The sequence below is a fragment of the Protopterus annectens genome, chromosome 5.part0 (assembly GCF_019279795.1).
Source record: "Protopterus annectens isolate FY-2018-M chromosome 5.part0, PAN1.0, whole genome shotgun sequence".
Classification (NCBI taxonomy): Eukaryota; Metazoa; Chordata; order Ceratodontiformes; family Protopteridae; genus Protopterus; species Protopterus annectens.
The window spans coordinates 268,294,352-268,315,652 of NC_056735.1; positions in this window are offsets into that span (position 1 = coordinate 268,294,352).

The following is a 21,301-nucleotide window of genomic DNA, read 5'->3' on the forward strand; positions in this document are numbered from 1 at the left end:
CCTATATGTCTGTTGTTCCAGCTTCCACTGTACACTACTTCTGTAACAAATGATCATGCTTCTCCCGCCTTGCAGAAACTGTGTCTGTTTCTCTTCTTTACTACACTTAAGATGGCAGAGTAGTTAATGTATGCAGGAAATCCCTGGGCTTTTAGTAGTCACAACAAATTGGCCATCTTTTCTTAGTTTAGGCAGTGAATCTGATTAGTTTTTCACCTATTTTGTAAACATAGCATTAAAGAGCATCAGTTTAAGTGACTGGGTGTGTCTCATTATTTCTAAGTTTATAACTGTGCAGGCATGAAATATGTGGCTTGGTTGTCATCCTCTAGCTCCTTCAATTCTACCAGCTATATAGATTCTTTCCATTATAGTTTTTACAGTTTGGGTAGATAACATATTGTTTTCAACAATTCCACAGTATTAGGGATAATGGATAAACTCTTTAAGATGTGTATCATTCTACGAATGCTTACAGTCTCTCAGGTGTTTTCCTTTGACATTTAACTCCTTACATCTGTGTTCTCTTCTTAGACTGTAGGCCTGTTGCTGTAATCTCTATTTTCACTCAATTCCATTTATGCTTTTTTTGCCGTGTTCTGTGTTGTGTGTTTTTTTTCTGTGTTCTCTTCTTAGACTGTAGGCCTGTTGCTGTAATCTCTATTTTCACTCAATTCCATTTATGCTTTTTTTGAAAGAAATTCAATTTTAAACCTTTAAGAAGCAATTTCATATGGCCAAACTGTTTTGTAACCCATGTAAACTGCTAAATCCTAACATTCTGTCTCTTATCCAATTTGCTGTGCATCTTACCACATTAGGGAGCAGTTTTAATGTATCTTGTTTATTAAATATCTTACCATAGTGAATGGTTTAAAATACCTCTGTCAAATCAAGGTAGTCTGTGTGTATGGTCATTGCCAACAGCTTTTGTTACTTTTTTGATGAAGTTTGCCAGGTTCATTAATCAGGATCAGCCATCACTGTTAATCAAGTGCATTATAATGTATACCATGACCTTACAAATGGGACTCAGGATTATGGGCTTATAGATTTTAGGGGTCAGTAGTAGGGCCACCTTTATACAGTGACATCATCACTGCTATACATTATATTTATGGGACTGAGCCTGGAGTCAGGCTTAGGGTAAATAGCTTATGCAGAGGTTTAGTACTGTTTAATAAGCAGACTAGTGTATTATTTCATACCATGGAGGAAGTGTTCTTAGTCAAACAGAGCACTTTCACTTTCAGAACATGTTCTTTAGTGTTGATGGGGGTGAGAGCTATGAAGATTTTATGGCTTTAGGATATTCATCTCAGGAGTGAAATTTGTACTGAATGTATTTGCTAGTATATTGGCAATGTAGGATGTGTCGTTTAGTATGAATACTGTGCATTACTGAGCACTGTTTCTTAGTTTTCTCACATTACTTAAGAAGAATTTACAACTTTCCTTGGCTTTAGATGTCAACCTGAGTACATGGGCTACGTTAGTAGATCAAATAGCCTTTTTTAAATTCTTAATTGAATTCTTATATTGTCTTTGTCTTGTGGGCTCTACAGATCTGTATATTCCAATCATCAACCCCCTTTTTTTCTATTTTCTACATGGGGTCAGGATGTTGTGCCAGCTGCTGCCATCTCTCTTGGTTCAATAACACTCTCCTACCTTTTTCAACAGTCATGCCTGACTGTCACAGGTCTTCTGTCATACAATCCATCCACCTCTTTTCTGAACATCCTCATTTCCTCTTGCCTTTTTCCTGTTTGTCCCAAATTTTCTCCACCAGATTGTCTTCTGCTTTTCAGCATATGTACCCAAACAACTGTGATCTGCTCTGTTTGACTTTCTCTGCAATTGGATTTACTTTGGCTACTGCTCTGATGTCTTTAGTTCTTCTTCTTTCCCATAGTGTGCATCCTTTTACCCATTTTAGGCACTTCATCTCCATCACCTCTAGCTTCTTTAACTGCTCTGTCTTTATTGCTCAGGTTTCTGTATCACACAGTAGTACTGGTCTCGCCGCTGTTTCATAAACCTTCCTTTTCAGCCTCTTTAGCTTTCTTCTTTAATACGTTAGATCAAACACTCTGTAGCATCCTGCTGCAGTCCTCTGATTCTAGTTTTGACCTCCTCATTCAGACTGCTATTCTCTTCCACCAACCAAACCAGCTACTTGAAGCCGTTAACCTGTTCCATTATTTTTCCTTCTATCTCATTTCTCAGCATCTTCTGGTTTCCCCCATTTGCTACCATTACAGCTGTCTTATTTGTATTCAGTTTCATCCCATGTGCCTTCAGTTTTAAATTTCCATTCCCTTACCCTTGACTGAAGTTCTTGCTCACAGTCTACTTGGAATGCCACAACATCCGCATACAACAACTTTGCTGATCTATTCCCTCTGACCTGTTTAATAACATAGTCCATCACCATTATGAATAGCAGTGGGCTCAGATCTGAATGCTGTTGCACACCCAGCCCTACAGGAAACTCATCTGAGGGTCTGAACACTGTCTATACTTGAGGCATCAGGTCCTTGTACATAGCCTGCAGTAATTCTATCAATGTTTCTGTGACTTCAGACCACACACAGTGGTCTCACCTTCGATAACCACATTGCCACAACAGTCAGGAAATCCTTCTATGTGGCACACCTCATCACGAAAGGCTTTTCATCCAGAAAAAAGGAGGTCATTGTCCCACTGTACTCATCCCTCATTAGACCCATTATAGAATACAACGCCCCATTTGGTATGTACCTCTCAAGACATCTGCAACAACTGGAAAGGCCTCAGAAATACCTCACTAAAAGAATCACAGGCCTAAAGCAGATGCCCTACGCTGACCGCCTTAAAAAACTCCAGCTATACTCTGTCACATATCGTCTACTCAGAGGCGATCTCTGCTTAACATACAAGGCCATGTCAAACCCAGAGCTGTTGGACATGCTACACTTAAAGAAATCCCAATCCCTCAGAGCTACACGCTCCAGGGATCTAAACCTTGTCATCACAATAAACAAAACATGCTGGAGGGATAAGTTCCTGACTCAGAGACTCCCCAGACTCTGGAATAGATTGCCCATACATGTCAAGCAGAGTGCCTCTTTGGACCTCTTCAAGAGGAACCTTGACGATTGGATGGGAGAAAGGAAATTCACCCCAGGGATCATGTCAGTCGCCCTACTAGACAGGGGTCCAGGAAAGTAAATAATGTGGGAAGAAATAGCCAGGGAATTGTTATGGCTAGGCTTGTATAGGCCCTAGGGCTGATAGCCTAGTACCAACCTATGAACCTATGAACCTATCAGGACTGCCCAAAGCAGCTTTTTTGGGAACTTGTCATATTCTTTCTTCAAGTTTTATTGTTATTGATCATGTTCTTTCCAGACAGATTCCAACAGACCTAGAAATGGAACTAGTTGAACTCCAAACTATGCTAAACAAACCCAGCTATCAGTTTATTGCCTTTTATAAGACACCTTCCATGACCCAGGTAGTTCATTTCAGTTTCCGAATATCAGAGATGGATTCCCAAAAGATTTAGAAATATTACATCTATCTGACCATAGATCTTGAATGATATTATTTTCTTTCCAAAAAGGGGAGATGACTTCACATTGATATACCATATGCATCCAATCAACTATTATTTCAGAATCACATCTCCAGTATTTAATTTTATTTGATTTATACATAATTGTAATTTTGTTAGGAGTGACAAAAGCTCTGTGTAAGAATTTCCAAGGGAAAATTTTCCAATATAATGAAGATGAAGTTTTTCTGCAGATGTTATTATTTTCCTGTATTCTTCAGAGTCCTCATTATTAATTTTTGAAGAGTAGTTTCAATGGGAATTGTCTAAATATGTGAAATCTAACTTAAACAATTTATACATTTGGGACAAATATGATTTATTTTTCATTGCATTGCATTAATAGTGATATTTATTAAGAATTTCAAAAAACTGGGGAACAATTTTTTATTTAGGCTAAACATCTTGTTAATCTCTGTGTTCACAAAGTCTCTAGATATTTGTGAAATTAACCCGTTCTCAGACTCTTGATTGTATTTGCACCTTAAATTTTTAAATATATATATATATATATATATATATATATATATATATATATATATATATATCAATACCATTTAAGAATTGATGCCAACGAATTAAGTTACTTTGTTGTTTCAATACTCATATTTTGTTGAATTTATGAATTTCTAAGCAGTCATTTGTATACGCAATTGGAAACATAGAAAATATTATGTCTTTAATACATTGGTTAGCATATGTGAACGTTTGGAAAGAGGAATGAATTTGAGAAAGGGGGTGTAATTCCATTTACACACACATCTCTTAATAGCCAGATAAAACTATTAGGCACTATTTGTTCATGACTGGCTGTGATATATTGTTTATTTACTACTAATATTTTTTGATGTATTAGTTTCTATTTTGAATCATAAGATAATCAAACCCTACAACATGTCCAGTTTCATTACTGAAAACTCTTTCAGAACTACTCACATGTTTAACTGTTGTATTTATATGTCCATTACTGCTATATACAGCCCGTTGGTTTCTTTGGCTTTGACCGGACACTGAAAGAAAGCTATCTTGCTGTCACATCACCTGAGCTATTACTTTTGGCTTTGCTCCCATTCTTATGCCTTCAGCAACCTCTTCGCTGGTTTTAGAACAGTTAATTCTCTCTTGGGGACTCTTATACCCTGAATTCGACTCCTTCTCTCATTGCACCGCTTCTCCCATACTCAGCACATTTACCTGTTGTTCCTCTCTCATCCCACAGCTGATGACATAAAGCTTATGAAGTGAAAAAAATAGTGGAAAATAATTGGGCTATTTTAAGAAATAATTTAAAATGATGGGCAGTAGTAGGGTCTAAACCTAACTTTATATATAAGACAGGAACAAATCTAAAAAAATGGTTTGAGGATGTATCTAAATGTAAGGGAAGGTATGGTACAACAAGATGTGGGAGTTGTTCTCAATGTAAATACATATGCACAAAAGAAAGTGTCATTATAACTAATTCCTTAAAGACTCAAGTGAAATTTGATAGGGGTAATTGTCAAACTACAGGGGTGGTATATTTGGCTATGTGTAAATCCTGTCCCAGTTTCTATGTGGGTAAGACTGAGAGATGGTTAAGGGACAGGATATACGAACACAATTACCAAATATTAACTAATAATATGAATAATGCCTTGTATAAGCATTCTATTGTGTGCCCAAGTTTTACTGAGTTTGAGTTTGCCATTTTGGAAAGGGTGTTACAAAATCCAAGAGGAGATGACTATAGAAGTCACATAGAGGAAAAATAGGTTAGGTGGCAAATCAAGCTGCAGGCTAGTCAAGATCCTGGGCTTAATGATAAAATCTCCATTAAGCCCTTGTTACATAAAAAAGCAGCTTTTGTGAAATAATTTGTAGGTAGAAGATTTTGGTATCAGTTTATTATTATATATGTGCAGTCTATATTAAATATTTAAAAGTTTTTTTAAAAAATGTTAGTAATGCAGTTTAAATGTTTTAGCAGTATATTTTTAAACAAATGAAAATGTGTGTTTTAAAATTTATGAGGTATATGTTGCTTTATGTGCCTAATTGGATGATGTCATGTTTTAATTTAGTATTTAAGGGGAAATATGGTATGTAATGGCAGATTCTGATGAAATCCCTACTTACAGGGAAGAAAGCACTCAATCTACATTTGTGGAATTATTTTTAATAAATTGGAAATGGTTTGTGGATCCGGCTGCAGCAGTGTTATTTTTCAAGTGCTTTATTGAGTGGCAACACTGGTTGGCTCTAGTTGGACTTTTTTTGGAAACTCTTGATTTATTAGGATGCCAAAAAGTATATAAGTAGAATATTATTTATCTTCTTCTTCAATTGTTTTGGTGGAGATAGTACTAAAGATTTAAGGCAAACAATATTTTAGGGAGAATCACCACCTTAATAAGCAAGTGTTCTTCCTTAGTAAAGAATAATTTGCTCCAATTTGTGACTAAACTTAAAATTTTATCAAGAACGTGTTGAAAGTTTTATTTTTTATTTTTGCACCTTTTGTTTACTATTATACATAATGGTTATACTAATGTATTTCATTTGATTGCTATTCCAACTGAAGTTAAAATATTTTTAAGTTAGAATATTTTTGTATGAAATTTTTATTAATTAATAATGTACTTGTTTTATTATGATTAGACCTTAAGTTTGAGATTTCTTCACACTGACTCTTAGAACTAATTATATGTTCTAACAAATTCTCTATATTTTTTATTGTTAGTAAAATATCATCAGCAAAGAGTTGAATCTTTAGTTCAAAATCTTTTTTTTACTTGATACCATTAATGTTCTTATCGGATCTAATACTATTAACAAAGGGTTCTATACCTAATAAAAAAACTAAAGGTGATAATGGTCAGCCTTGTTTTGTGTCTTTTTGTAATTTAAAGGAATTAGAAAGAAAATAACCTATTTTAATATAAGCACAAAAGTTATTCTATAACTTATAAATTAATTCAATTAGCTCAGGTGATAAATTATACACTTTAAGTGTTTTAAACAGATATGACAAATTAACTGAGTCAAAAGCCTTATCTAAATCAAGACTAATGATAGAAAATGTATTTTTATTTGCATAGTGAATTAATTTATGTATGCTTATTACATTATCCTGTACACATCTATTAAAAATAAACCCAGTTTGATCATTGTTGGTTAGTTTAGGTATAAGTAGATTAATTCTGTTAGCTAAAATGGACATGAACATCTTATAGTTCACATTTAAAGGTGAATTGGGTCTGTATGATGAGCACTTTGTAGGATAACCAGAAAAACGATAGTGCCCAAAAGACCAAGTAGTCGCTGTACCACTTTGTAGGATACTTATCTTGTTTTGAAATATGTGTTAAAGGGAATATTTCCATGATGCGGGATGTCTGCAGTTGTTTTTATTTGAATATAGACTTTATATAATATTTTAACTGCATCATGCAGTAGTATTTTATATAATTCTGGTATAAGACCATCTAAGCCTGGCACCTTATTATTTTTTTTTTTTACTTTTTTATTTGATCTTTTATTTCTGTTAAAGTGAATGGTCGATCATTTTTTTTATTTGCTCAATTGTTATTTTATTATTTATCATTTCCCCTAGAAAAGTTTCAACTATATCATCATTATCTAGGTTATTTTTATTATTATTTATAGTTTAATAAAATATTTAAACCCTCAAAAATACATTTAATATTTGTTCTTCTTTCTTTTTATTATTAATATGTGCTATAGTGTCTTTGATATAATTTAGTTTATTCATTTTCTTTGATCTAAGAGCAACTTTATGCAAGCTTAAATGGTTTACTAAATATGCCTGAAGTATACGTTTTTCCAGGTTTATTGAAACTTTATGATTTCGAATTTCAATATATTTTGTATTTAAGTGTTTAAGTTCAGACTGACTGATAATGTCATTTGGTTTAGATTTATTTATTTATTTTAATATTTTTATTTTATTGCATTTGTTGACTAGGAAAGTCCACTGGGCCTAAAAGAGTCCATTTTCAGAGGAGGTCTGGGGAGAAAATCTCTGACAAGAACACAGATACAGAATGAAATTAAACATTAATTGGTACAGAAGTAGAAACAGTCTTACACAGAGTTATTACAGTAACATATACAGAATAAATACATAAAATGACTTTAGTTCATTTGATTACAGTAATATATACAGAATATATACAAAAAGAAGGAATCTAGTTGGTTTGATTACAGTAATATATACATAATATATACATAAAAGCAGGGATTTAGTTGGCTGCCAGATGAACTCAATCAGAGAGATACAAGCAGAGATATATTTAATATATATATATATATAATTTAACTTCAGTGTGTCTATTTTGGTCTGTAGTGAATTCAATTCTTTGTCTCATTCTCTTGTTTTACTAATAGACCAGCTTATAATTCTTCCATTTAAGTAAGCTTTTAAAGAATCCCACAGGACAATGTCAGATACTTCACCATTCATGTTTATTTCTAGAAATTTCTGATCTTTTTGTAATGATATGAGGTAGTGCCATCTGTGCCAGGGAGAATAGGGCAATGCATGTGTAACATATGCCAGCATAGCTAGCTGAGTTTTGTAAAGAATTGTATGTCATTTGACTATCACACTGATTTGTACAAATGTTTGTGTTAAAAATGTATTTGTAAATTTGCTTGTGTTAAAAATGTATCAACAGTGGGTCCTGCTGGACAGAAAAGAGATATACATGTATGTCAGACAGTATTATTATAACTGATTAAATGTATATGTTTTAACAGAAAATTCTGGAAGGGAAGAAGTTAATATCAGTCCAGCTAGTTTTGAAAAATAGGTTGAAAACTAAATGGGTTGGTTTAGGCCATAAAGATTTTATCTTACAGACCTGATTGCAGACAGACACAAAAATGTCTGGGAAAACTAGGACTAGGACTCTTACTGTATTGTCCTCAGGGGTGAACTAATTGCTACTTTGGAAGAAGTGTGGATGTTTTTGAAGTTATTTTATAGCTTTCAGATGTTGCAACAGATCTTAGCAAATCTCTGTGTGTGCATTGTAGCAGAGTCAGGTGACCAGATGTGATGTCATTCTACAACCAGCAACAAAATGATTTTTTAGATATTAGTGAGAGATATTCTGGAACTCTCACAACAGCACTTTGTTTTTTGGAACCTGACAGGAAAGCTCTGTCAGAGATATCTCACATAACCGCACACCTCATCTTGCCTTGCTGTAGTAAGCAACTCAGCACTCATCATCTTGCCTTCTTGTAACTTAACTAGAAAACAGTAATTCTTTAGTCAGTCAGTGGAATATAGTGAGATTAGTTAAGTATTGTTTTTCTGCATCTGTGTGAATCTATCCAACTGTGTTAATTTTTATATCTCCTGCAATTGAAATGCTGGTGTTTACTGTAACTAGATATTCAGTATTCTAATGTTTTCTATTTTATTATTTATTATTAAATATTTCTATATCTTTCATTGTGGCTGGTCTTTTAGAGAATACTTTTGACATCTTATGAGTACTTATGCTTATTTTAGTGATACTGTGACCACTCTTGAAAGTCTCGCTGCATTTGTCAAACTCTACATTTTTATTAGTTATAATTTTACACAGTATAATTGGGTACCTTGTAAGAGCCTTAGAGAAGCTGACTGGTGGCAGCATAATTAACTTATAGTCTGAGCAGAGAGTGGCATAGCTGGTAAATGTGTGGCAGCCTTTCCCAGATGTGTGTGTGTGTCTGTGTGTGTGTGTTTGTGTGTGTGTGTGTGTGTGTGTGTGTGTGTGTGTGTGTGTGTGTGTGTGTGTGTGTGTGTGTGTGTGTGTGTGTGTGCGTGTGTGCGTGTGTGTGTGTGTGTGTGTGTCAGCTACTTGGAATAGGGACACAGAGCTCCAAAGTGGTCAGTGTGGAGTCTTGTTTGTGGCCTGGAGAGAGATAGAGAGTCCAGCCCCAGGTCTGGAGGGTGCTACCTGTATGCTCTTAAGGGAAATTGTGCAGGATGCAGAGAGCTGCATCTGGAAATACTGTGTGTATCCATTGTTCTCCTAGTGGCCATCCCTAACCAGTGTCAGTGATGAGGATTCAGGCTCCTTGATTACTGGCCCTGAGTAGGGACTGTCATATTCTTTAACATAACAATTCTTGAATCCTTTCATTTTAATAATGTCCACTGGTAATCTCCTGAGATGTATTAAATTGTTTTTTTTAATAATATAATGATTATAGCATTATGGAGAGATAATGGACATGAAACTATTGCAACTTGTCTGATATGTGATAATAGATTGTTTGAGAGAAAAATGTTATCAATATTTGTCTTCCATACCTATATAAATAATAAGTAAATTGAAGTGAGTTTGTTTTCCTTAGCTCTACATATACATATATATATATATATATATATATATATATATATATATATATATATATATATATTGTTTTTTTATTCATCAGAATTTAAAAAAATTGTTAAGTGTATGACTGAAGGTGTGATTATCAGCTTTCTATCTGTAGTGGAATATTTGTCTGATAAAATAAAATAAAATCACCACCCAGTATGACTTCACTTTTCATGTAACAGGCTATAGGGTCTAAGTAATTTTTTGCATCTTTAGCTCCAAACCCTGGAATCCAATAAGAGTTCACCAACAAAGCATTCTATAGCTATGTCAAGAATCTCAATGGCAACACTCAGATCTGCTCTGAGGTACAGCACAATGGCACTAAATATACAGACCCAACTGATATTGGCAACATCCTGGCAGATAGGTTCAGTGCTAACTTTTCCCCCTTTTCACCCTCTAAAGGGCCAATCTCTATACCAGAAGAATGCAAAGTTCCTGTAATCATGGCCGCACAGGTAAAAACCACACTCTCCAAAGCCAAGAACACAGCATCCATGGGACGTGACAACATCACAGGCTGCATTCTGCATAAACTACAGAATGAAATGGCACCCCACCTAAGCACCATGTTCAATCATAGCCTCACCTCAGGCTTTGTGCCCACTTAATGGTGCACACCTACGGTTATCCCACTCCACAAAGGCGGAGCCACCATGGACCCCGGGAACTACTGCCCCATTAGCCTGAAAAACCTGGTCTGCAAGGCCATGGTACGTATCATCATGGATCTTATAAACAAAGACATTGGTAATCTCCAAACTCTGGACCCCACCCAGTTTGGGTTTGTAAAAGGCAGACCATGTCTCCTAAACCCAACAGACCTCTCTGAAGCAGTCACCAAAGTCGTAGGTGAGGGTAAGGTGGTTCACACAGCCTATCTAGATCTCGTCAAGGCTTTCAACACCATCCCCCACTCTGGAATTATAGATAAACTCACTAAACTAAGTATAAATCCCTATGTCACAAGATGGGTTGCCAACTGGCTCACTGACAGAACCCACACTGTGAAAGTAGCAGACTCCAAATCCAACTTCAGACCAGTGACAAGTGGAGTATCACAGGGTTACATCCTGGCTTCTCTCCTGTTTGGTATCTATTTCTCTGAAGTACAGGCTAACACAGAAGGTCTTTGGCTAATGAAGTTCACAGATGACTGCAAACTAGGAGCCATAATCGAAACTCCTAACAATGTGGACATCCTACAAAAGGGCCTCACTGAGACAGATGCCTGGTGTCAAAGCCATGGCCGCAAGCTCAATGCCAAAAAGTGCATTGTCATCCCCTTTGGTAAAAACTCTGTACCCATGAACTACCATATAGGCGGCAGTCTACTTAACACCGAAAGTATGTTAAGAGACCTTGGGACACAGGTGGACAGTAGTCTCTCCTTTGATAATCACATCACCACAGTGTTCCCCTCTACTTGTCACTCATTAGACCCATTATAGAGTACAACACCCTTTTGGTATGTACCTGACAAGACATCTACACCAACTGGAAAGGCCACAGAAATACCTCACAAAGAGGATTACCAGCCTCAAACAGATGCCCTGCGCAGACTGTCTCAAAAAACTCCAGCTTTACTCAGTTGCATATCGCCTACTCAGAGGTGATCTCTGCCTAACATGCAAAGCTATGTCAAACCCAAAGCTATTGGACATGCTCCACTTAAGAAAATCCCAATCCCTCTGAGCTACACGCTCTAGGGACCTAAACCTTGTCACCACAATAAACAGAACATGCTGGAGGGATAGATTCCTGTCCCAGAGACTTCCCATACTCTGTAACAAACTACCTATCTATACCAAACAAAGCTCCTCATTAGCACTTTTCAAGAAAAATCTTGATGATTGGATGGGAAATAGGAAATTCACCCTGGGGATCACTTATGTGGCTTTGCTCAACAGCGGCACAGGAAAATAATTTTCTTGGGTGGCGAAAGCAAGGGTACCTTTTTGGCTAGGCTTATATAGGCCCTAGGGCCAATAGCCCTAGTTCTTACCTATGAACCAATGTCTATAGTTTCTGTTCCACTCAATTATAGCAATGTTTAGTGTACCATTTTTATGGCATCTTTTATGTTAGGCATTACTTGTGAGTTCTTCAATAAAATAAGGGTGCCTCTTCTTTTAGCTTGAACGCCAGAACCTGCTAAAACCAAATCATTCTTTAATGAAAGTTTATTTACATCTTTATTAAGTAAATGTGTTTTTTGTAGAAATACTATCTGAGCTTTATGTAATTGCAAGTATTTGAATAGACTCCCCCTCTTTACTGGATTATTCAATCTATTTATATTAATAGATGTGCATTTAAATCAGACATTTATATGAGAGAAAAAAAATGCAGATATAATGAAATCACATTTATGTACAGAACTTATTATATATGTTATTTATAACAATATGAAATCGTCAGCTTTGTACAAAACTTTTGAAACTAATAAAGAAAATGCCTAATAATATAACCCTAAAAATTGTACTGTGGAATAATGTATTCCTAGTTTGTTGCAAAAGACAAACAAACTACCTCTCAAACTCATCATTAGACTAACAATGTTTAGCTCATGCTTCTGATTCATATTAATGTGGTTCATATCTTTAGTATTCATAATCCTTTTTAAGTTTTTTATTAATTTTTCATAAAACATAATCACTACAAAATTTGTAATCAGAAATATACATACACATTTAAAAGTAAGGGGAAAGAAAACAACCTAATCTTATAAGTACAGATACAAAGAAAATAACTATTTACAAGAGTGTCCATCAGCCTTCTAGTCATTCTTGTTGTTGCATGTCTGTTCATTTCCAGAATGTTTTTTTTTTTTTTTTGCTTGTCAAGCAGTTCTTTAAAATTTGTCCATACATCAAGGCAATAGGTAACTCTGTTCATTCTCAATCTGACTGTAATAATTTCTAGATGAGTTACTTCAGTTGCTAAATGTATAAATTCTTTAAATGAGGGAGTAAATTCATTTTTCCAGTTTTGAGTGAACACTTTTCTGGAGATGGTCAGTACAGTCCACAATAAGTTATATTTCATTCTGTTAACACAAGTAGAAAGAGGAGTATTAAAAATAATTAAATGATTTAGATAAAATAAATATATCTCTAAAAAATGCCTGTAAAAAGATTTAATATTATTCCAAAAAGGAATCAAGACAGTACAATCAAAGAACATGCGCTGCCAATCTGGTTTATGTTCTTTCTTGCATCTCCAACAAAGTTGCTTTTTTCTCATACATCAATTCAATTTTATGATGAGTGAAGAAGGGCCTATGTAAAAACTTCCATTTTAAACAAATGCCATCTAAGAGAAGTAGCATAGTTAGATGATAATAGAAATATTTTTGTCTTCTTCACTCAGTGCTCTATTATTCATTTAGGTAAAATAGTTCCAATATGTATCATTACATATTTTAGTTCCCTCTTTACCACTTTATACAATTTGGACAAGAGACCATGTCCCAAGGAATTTTGTTGCCATAAAAATATGATATATTCAATCAATTTTAGAACATGACCCCTTAACATTGGTTGCATTGACTTGATTTCCCCTTCTATATATAGTCTAAGTATTCATCATCTTAAAAAAGCCAGTCAGTGAATTATTATGAATAAGAAAAGTTAAACAGGTGTTCAGAATCTTTATTTTAAGTTGACCAAACTAAATATTTTTACAGTCATCTTTCCCTATACCTCATATTATCTTTGTGGTCTACTATAGGGAGGAAGTCCTTTGTTATTTTCATATTTATTAATTTATAGGTCAGATGATTTTATATTTTTCTATTTTATTCACTATGTATAAAGTTGTTCATAGGATCATAAATTAATACCAGGCTAACTGCCCTTGTGGGCCATTCCAAGCCCAGCCAATTACCCATGGAAGAATCAAACCCTGCACCATTTGCTTGTAAGGTAAGCACCTTAACCACTATGGCAACCTCACACCCTTGTACACATGTTTATATTCTTTAGCTATGCATATTTACTTATTCTGATCTCATTCTACTTCTGTTTGTATACTATATCTTGTACTGTTTCTATATTCCTAGGGTTTATATTTTAGCTATAATCATACCTCTCAACCTGGAAACATCAAAAATCTGGACAAAAGCCCTTGAAACATAGGTACAACTGGCCAAAAATTGGGACGCTGATTAACATAAAGTTTGCATACATAATCATGTAACCCTGCTCACTCCAATGGACTTATAGGGTACGAACATAAAGATTGTCTGCCATTATTTATTATTATTTAGTGATCTCCTTTGAATTTCAGGCTTCATATCCCTCAGAAAATATACAGTAATGCAAAACCTGTTATTCTAGTACCTATTTGAGTATACAGGAGGAGCAATATTTAAAATCTGTCCCGATTTCTGGGCCTTTGTCCCACCATTATTTTTGGCTTTGTCCAGATTTCTTACTCTGAGAGATTAAGAGGTATGGTCTCACAGACTTCTTCAGCTAAGGAAAAGAAACAACGATAAGAATAATGTAGAATATGCTTGATGGTCTTTGCCACCCATTACCCATTAATACCACTAAATGAAGATTCTGAATGGCTAAGGTATAGGTCTTAACTTCAATGTGGTGGTATTGGTCATCCATAACAATCGCACATAAGAAAGGCTGATGTGAATGACAAGCTAAGCCACAGCAGGCTGACTGTTACAATTACCTTATTTGTCCACAAAAAAAAAAACAGTTGTGCAGTATCTGAAGCAACCTTTAAACTATTACAATTGTTTCCAACAAGTTCATTAAAAATTAAATGCATAGCATAACATTCAGTATTATTTATGGGCACATATGAGAAACAATGCAATCATGTAAAAAGCCACACTGGCTGAATTACATCACTGTTTTTATTTTTATTTAACATTTGTTAACTGGAAAAGTCTGACTTGGAACAAGCCAATTTTCAGCAGAGGCCCAGGGTAGGAATGCTCCAGATGCATGTCTTTGTAACATGAGAGGAAACTGGAACACCCAGAGGAAACCCACATGAATGCAGAGAGGACATGCAGAGTCCACACAGAAGGCACTCCAGCCGAGAACCGAACCGGAGAACCTTTTGCTGTGAGGCAATAACAGTACCACTACACCACTGTGCTGTCCTCAAAGACATATTGTAAAACATTACCAGTTTGCCTAGAAACTGTAAATATGGGAGGAGGATGCAAACCACCAAGAGAATATTGCCTTTCATCCACGTCTGTGGGCATTGAACAATCTCTGTTGCTGTTACATACACTTCTGCATTATTTCAGTCTGACACAACCTGTGTATTAGTCCTTATCTCATAATGATATCTTTCATATGTTAAACAGATATTCCTTTTTTAACTCAACCAAACCAGAGGCTTCTTAAAATACAACATTACACCATATACTTGTGTTTTAAGTCTACTTAAGTATTAAATAGCCCACTCCATGCTCTTTGGTTAGCAGCCACTGCAAGTTGCGTGATGATGTCAGTGGCAATGAAAAATTGAAAATGCACTTTTGGCTTGAGTTGATGACCCATTTTTTTCTCCTCCTACAGTTACTAACACAGCTTACATGAATAGATGTATGCTTATAGCAGCATTACACTATTACTTATATTTAACTATAACTACAGGCATGTATTAATTTCACATATTATACATTCACAACTTCTGTTTTAAAATATGATCAGTTAATAACAGTTAATGACAGGTAACTGGATTGCTTGTTGACCTCAGTTTGGCTGTTACACTTGCTATAGATCTAGTTTTGTCTTATTTGTTGTCGATTTCTCATTTGTTTCACATGTACCAGTTACACTCTTTCATTTTATTGTCCTCTTCATGCTATAATAGCTCATCTTCAGAGTATTGGTGATGTAGGTAGTATGTGCTCTCCTTTCCCCATCACTCAACCACTCTGATTCCTGGGCACCATATACCACTGTTCTTCACTATCACCTGCTTTCAGTGTTCCTTGCAAGTTCTTGTGTGTCTCAATTCATTATATCAGCTATGCCAAGGCAGTAAAAAAAATCAGTCATGCATGCCCAAAGTCCATCTGGACTTTTACTAATTGTTCAGTGCGTATGGCAGTTGTTTGAATTACATTACTTTTGCTCAAAGATATATTGTAAAACATTAGTGGTTTGCCTGGACGCTGTAAATACAGGAGGAGAATGCAAATCACTTAGTTATACTTCTAGAATTAATTTGGGTGGCATACGGTAAGAATACAATAAAATAAAACTGTCCCAACACACCCTACAAAGTGTGTTTACTTATGGGAAAACACACATGCCAACATACACATGCAAAACCACAAACTTCTAAGTAGAAGAGCAGAATGTTCTGCACACCCTTTTGACTCCTATTGTACATTTAATCTAACAACCTTTTATGCAGCAAATGAGTTACAACTTACTCTGATCTTAATTGCAAGCAGCTGTCACAACTGCTTGGAAGGAACACCATACAAACCCAAACGGGGCATGGTTCAGCTCTTTAACACAATTTTATTGTATGCTAGTTATTGCATTGCACCACTGCCAATGATTTTTGAGACTTATATTTAAGGAAGCAAACCCAGTTCCACCATTTGCATTTGTGTCCATGAGCTGTCATTAGGAACTTAAGCCAACCTAAATCAAACAAACAACAAAGATCTGCACACAACATTAGAGAAAGGAAAGCTTTCACTATCTACTTTTCAGGATAATTATCTACTTACCTGTTGTAAACATCTAAAAAATCCCTTTAAAGATTCAAACTTTCCATATAAATTGTTCTGAGATATTAAGTTTTGTTATCATTAAGGAGACAATAACAGAGAAACACAATCCACATTTTTATCAGAAGTATCTTTCTATAGGCTAGTATATAAAATATCCTTTTGGTATACTGCAAACATTCAGAACTATTTAATAACTGACAGTGGTTTAGAATGCAATTCATTTTCTTTTGCTTGCTAACTTCTATTCATTGACATCTTAGCATATGATTCAAAATATTATGATTATTTACTTTTAGATAGGAAGAAGTAATCTGGACATTTCTTAGAATTTTCAGAACTCCCACAGCAGCACAGAAGTGCTCATGTCTCTAATTAAGCTGCTTTAAGCTGGTTCTCATGACAAGTGTTTGCAAAAGAACAGTTTATCAAAAACATTCACGAGTGAATCCAAGCCACCTCTGCATTATACATCAATCCCTCAGACCTATCCAAACCACTAAAAAACAACAGAAAACATTTCAAAGTATGTTAACCACTAAAAAGTTATTGTATTTAAAGAAATAACATTTAATGATTCAGTAAGCACTATTTGTATGAGATGTTTAATATAAAGAAAACTGTCATTTTTTTAAAGGAGACATAGCATATAAACTTGCATTAAAATGTGACACTTATGTGCGATCCAGTTTAACTTGTAAAAGTGTGAATGTTACTCTAATTATTTGATAAATATTCCAATAATAACTTTTATATATGTAAGAAACTATATTTTTTATACTTTGATGATAACATAGCATAACTTTCCTGGGTGCTATTGCATGTGAAGTATACTATCAGTAGCAGACATTCAGAAATATGTAATAACTGACAGTGGTTTAGAATACAATTCACCGTCTTTTGCTTATTATTTAACTTATATTCTTTGACATCTTAGCATAAGATTCAAAATATTATAATTATTTACTTTTAGACAGGAAGAAGTTACCTGGACAGTTTTTAGAATTTTCAAAACTATCAGAGCATCACAAAAGTACTCATTACTGTAAGTTGTTTTAAGCTTGTTTTCATGGTAAGGGTTGAAATGCTTGCAAATGAATCCAAGCCACCTCTACATTACATTATCCCTCAAACCCTTCTGAACCACTAAAAAAATAACATAAACTATTTCAATCTATTTCAAACTATTTTAACAACTAAAAAGGTATTGGATTTAAAGAAATAACATTTAATGGTTCAGTAAGCACTATTTGTATGAGATGTTTAATATAAAGAAGACTGTCCTTTTTTAAAGAAGACATTGCATATAAACTTGCATTAAAAGAATGACAGTTATGTGCGATTCAGGTTTAACTTGTAAATGTATGAATTCTACTCTAATTATCTGGTATCATTCCAATAATACATTTTATAAATGTAAAGATATATAGTCTTTATACTTTGTTTATAACGTAGCATATCTTTCCTTGGTGCTATTGCATGTCAAATATACTGTCAGTCGCACACTACTGGACCATTTTAAGAATTCAGAATGTAACTTAACATGCCTGTTTAGTGTGATTTTTTGCATATTGTATTATATTTAACAGCATATTACTCAACTATGCTAAGATATCAGAAATGGTGCCACCTAACGTAAGTTTCATTATACCAACGATTATCTTTCAATAACATGAATAGATTAACTTTTTAAACTTTAAATGAAAATAAGTGGCTTTAATTTCATATATAGCTAAAAGAATCAAACATTTAAAAAGGGAACATGTAACCATTTGAAGTAGGAAAAGAAAGAAAGGAATGATTTACCTTGTAAAAAGTAATATTCAGCACCTGTTCAAGTATTTCTTTACATTAATAAGAATTCATATTCATGAATTACTTTGATTTTCATTTGGTTTTCAGTTTTTTACTGTTTTTGTCTTTTATTGATCAGCCATCTCTTGTTGCATTTCTCTTCAAAGAAGTTGATAGATTCCAGTCCATTTTTTCATTTTTTTCTAGGATTTTATTTTTCTGTATAAAGTCCATTGCATCTTCCAATATGTTAAAAATCTTCTTTCCTTCTGGAAGGTGAATCCTTATTTTTGCTAGAAACAAGATTTGTGCTTTATTAATGTTTTTCTTTTAACAAGTGGCACACATGCTTTTCTCTTTGCCATCACTAATGTTATATAGTCATTGTCAAATCATATAGTATTTTCTTTAATTTTAACTGGAAAATTAGTCCATGCAGCTTTTAACATTAAACCCTTATCTTGACTTAGAAAAATCTTATAATCACTAAAGGTGTTTTTTGGAAAGTGATCTATGTGCTCTTTTGATGCCAAAGGAAAAAGCTTCAGGCAGGTTCAAGGCTTTATGCAGCCAGGTACAGAAATAGAAACAGTGTTACATAGAGTTATTACAGTAATATATACAGAATATATACATAAAATGACTTTAGTTCATTTGATTACAGTAATATATACAGAATATATACAAAAAAGCAGGAATCTAGTTGGTTTGATTACAGTAATATATACATAATATTTACATAAAAGCAGGAATTTAGTTGGTTGCCAGATGAACTCAATCAGAGAGATATAAGCAGAGATATATTTAATATATATATAATTGAACATCAGTGTGTCTATTTTGGTCTGTAGTGAATTCAATTATTTGTCTCATTCTCTTGTTTTACTAATATACCAGCTTATAATTCTTCCATTTAAGTAAGCTTTTAGAGAATCCCACAGGACAATGTCAGATACTTCACCATTCATGTTTATTTCTAGGAAATTTCTGGTCTTTTTGTAATGATATGAGGTAGTGCCATCTGTGCCAGGGAGAGTAGGGCAATGCATGTGTAACATATGCCAGCATAGCTAGCTGAGTTTTGTAAAGAATTGTATGTCATTTGACTATCACACTGATTTGTACAAATGTTTGTGTTAAAAATGTATTTGTAAATTTGCTTGTGTTAAAATGTATCAACAGTGGGTCCTGCTGGACAGAAAAGAGATATACATGTATGTCAGACAGTATTATTATAACTGATTAAATGTATATTTTTTAACAGAAAATTCTGGAAGAGAAGAAGTTAATCTCAGTCCAGCTAGTTTTGAAAAATAGGTTGAAAACTAAATGGGTTGGTTTAGGCCATAAAGATTTTATCTTACAGACCTGATTGCAGACAGACACAAAAATGTCTGGGAAAACTAGGACTAGGACTCTTACTGTATTGTCCTCAGGGGTGAACTAATTGCTACTTTGGAAGTGTGGAAGTTTTTGAAGTTATTTTATAGCTTTCAGATGTTGCAACAGATCTTAGCAAATCTCTGTGTGTGCATTGTAGCAGAGTCAGGTGACCAGATGTGATGTCATTCCACAACCAGCAATGAAATGATTTTTTAGATATTAGTGAGAGATATTCTGGAACTCTCACAACAGCACTTTGTTTTTTGGAACCTGACAGGAAAGCTCTCTCAGAGATATCTCACATAACCACACACCTCATCTTGCCTTGCTGTAGTAAGCAACTCAGCACTCATTATCTTGCCTTCGTGTAACTTAACTAGAAAACAGTAATTCTTTAGTCAGTCAGTGGAATATAGTGAGATTAGTTAAGTATTGTTTTTCTGCATCTGTGTGAATCTATCCAACTGTGTTAATTTTTATATATCCTGCAATTGAAATGTTGGTGTTTACTGTAACTAGATATTCAGTATTCTAATGTTTTCTATTTTATTATTTATTATTAAATATTTCTATACCTTTCATTGTGGCCGGTCTTTTAGAGAATACTTTTGACATCTTATGAGTACTTATGCTTATTTTAGTGATACTGTGACCACTCTTGAAAGTCTATCTGCATTCGTCAAACTCTACATTTTTATTAGTTATAATTTTACACAGTATAATTGGGTACCCTTGTAAGAGCCTTAGAGTAGCTGACTGGTGGCAGCATAATTTACTTATAGTCTGAGCAGAGAGTGGCACAGCTGGTAAATATGTGGCAGCCTTTCCCAGATGTGTGTCTGTGTGTGTACGAAAATCAAATATATCAAACAAACAAACATCCAGCACCAATTGGGGAATAAAATTGCCCTTTATTATGAACATACCTGTTTTGGCCCAAAGAAGCTGAAACCCGTCTGTTCATAATAAAAGCAATTTTATTCACCAACTGGTGCTGGCCGTTTGTTTGATATACTTTGTTCATTTGGGCCTTTGCATTTGCCATCCAGGTGAAGGTCTTGTTGCTGTTTCCTGAAAATCAAATATCCCACTGTGTGTGTGTGTGTGTGTGTGTGTGTGTGTGTGTGTGTGTGTGTGTGTGTGTGTGTGTCAGCTACTTGGAATAGGGACACAGAGCTCCAAAGTGGTCAGTGTGGAGTCTTGTTTGTGGCCTGGAGAGAGATAGAGAGTCCAGCCCCAGGTCTGGAGGGTGCTACCTGTATGCTCTTAAGGGAAATTGTGCAGGATGCAGAGAGCTGCATCTGGAAATACTGTGTGTATCCATTGTTCTCCTAGTGGCCATCCCTATCCAGTGTCAGTGATGAGGATTCAGGCTCCTTGATTACTGGCCCTGAGTAGGGACTGTCA